Source organism: Brassica oleracea, chromosome C6, assembly GCF_000695525.1.
Source record: "Brassica oleracea var. oleracea cultivar TO1000 chromosome C6, BOL, whole genome shotgun sequence".
NCBI classification, from domain to species: domain Eukaryota; kingdom Viridiplantae; phylum Streptophyta; class Magnoliopsida; order Brassicales; family Brassicaceae; genus Brassica; species Brassica oleracea.
In genome coordinates, this window is record NC_027753.1 from 14,774,870 (window position 1) to 14,777,153 (window position 2,284).

A 2,284-nucleotide genomic window follows, 5' to 3' on the forward strand; every position below is an offset into this window, starting at 1 on the left:
AAAAGTATGATGGTACGACCGATCCGAGGGCGCACCTTCAGGCTTTCCACATCACGATGGGAAGAGCTAGACTGAAGGGCGGCGAAAAAGACGCTGGCTACTGCTGCCTGTTCGTCGATAATCTGGAAGGGGCAGCTCTCGAATGGTTCGCACGCCTTAAGCGAAACTCTATCGGAAGTTTCCGACAGCTCGCATCGGAATTTCTCAAGCAATACTCTATGTTCATAGATAGAGAAACTTTCGATGTCGATCTCTGGACTCTATCCCAGAGGGAAGACGAACCCTTCCGCGAGTTCATCAGCCGATTCAAGTTGGTAATGTCCAGGGTCAGCGGGATAAGCGACAAGGTAGCCATTGATGCGCTCAGAAAGGCGCTCTGGTACAAGTCGAAATTCAAAAAATGGATAACCCTCAACAAACCGCGGACGATCCAGGACACCCTCCACAAGGCGACGGACTACATCATGATCGAGAAAGAAACGAAGTCTTATCACAAAAACATAAGTCGGCGAGACCATCCTCGAAAGATGTCGATCCAAAAACGAAGAAGAAGAACCCTCGTAACAACAAGTATGTCCATCACGAGGGGGAAGATCTCCAAGGAGCGCACAATTACGCGATCAGCTCGGACCAGGGCCAAACCACGGATAATACGTGGACTCGCAATCAAGGATATGATGAAAACACCTTCTGCGAGTTCCACCAGTCCCGAGGACACTCCACGACTAACTGCAAAGTCTTGGCAGAAAGGCTCGCCGCAAAGCTACTAGCTGGAGAGCTCTCGGAAGTGACCAGCGTGAAAGATCTCTTCCTCGAAACCGATCGCCCCTCAAAGCCGGACAGAAATCCTCCCGCGGAGAGATCTCCTCAAAGAAACCAATCTGGGGATAAACGCGGCAAAAGGCCGGACGACAAGGGTAACGATAACAATCGTCGCAGAGTCAACATGATCATTGGAGGATCACAATTTTGCAACGATACGGTTTCGGCCATCAAAGCTTACCAGCGGAAGGCGGAGTCGAGCCCAAACTGGCCTACATAGTCTCCTACCCGAGATGATCAGAATTGCTCAATCACCTTCACGAAGGAGGAAGCCGGCGGGATCGATCAACCTCACTACGATCCGCTCGTCATAGATCTCGTCATAGATCTCGTCATACGAGATCTGAAAGTTGGCAGAGTACTCATTGACACGGGAAGCACAGTCAATTTAATCTTCCGCGACACTCTCAATCGGATGAGCATCGAACTGGGAGAAGTAACTCCAACGCCGAAACCGCTCACGGGTTTTTCAGGCGAAGTATCGATGACCCTCGGGTCAATCCAGCTCCCAGTCATGGCCAAGGAGATCACGAAAATTGTCGAATTCGTGTGGTCGATCATCCTGCCACCTACAACGTGATCATGGGAACCCCATGGCTCAATGCCATACAAGCCGTTCCATCAACGTACCACCTAGGTGTCAAATTCCCTACCCCAAACGGAGTTGCAGCTACCTGGGGATGTCAGAAACAGTCGCGACTATGCTTCCTCGCGGAGCACAAGTTAAGGAAAATGACGACCTCTGCAACGGCAAATCGCAAGCGCACGAAGATAGATAAATCTTCGGCCAAAAACGTTTCAAGAAAAGATGATTTAACATCCTCTGCTGATGCAAACGCTTCGGGTGTCGAAACTCAATATGAGTCCGAAGCCAACACTACAACTCAACCGGAACATCCGGAAGATAACACTGACCCAGCCACGATCATCACGATCACGGCGGTCAGCACGGCGACCACCGCCAAGTGAAAACGCTCGCGGCATAAAACAGAACTACGAGATTGGAAGAGAACGCTGACCCGAACGCGGTCATCACGATCAAGGCGGTCAGCACGGCGACAATCGCCGAGTAAAAACGCTCGCGGCATAAAATAGAACTACGAGATGGCTTGATCCTCGAAAGAGGTACGTAGGCAGCTCGTCGAAAGACGAGTTCAGCTATCCCCCTCTCTAAAAGGGGGGGGGGGATTGGGTACGTATACTCGTATACTCCTATGTTTTAAAAGATGCATCATTGTAATCGAGCTTTTTTAAAACCGAAAACTTTAACTACAATACGCATTTTTAAACTCTTACGCTTCAACTACGCAAAAAGTCTCAGGACACGCTTAAAAATAAAAATGTCTACAAACTTTAGATTAGAAAAATCTACAAACGTTAAGACTCTTGTCAGCAGTCTCATACGGCCCAAAATCGCAAAACAATCCCTCTTCAGCACCGAAAATATACGTATAGTCTTCAA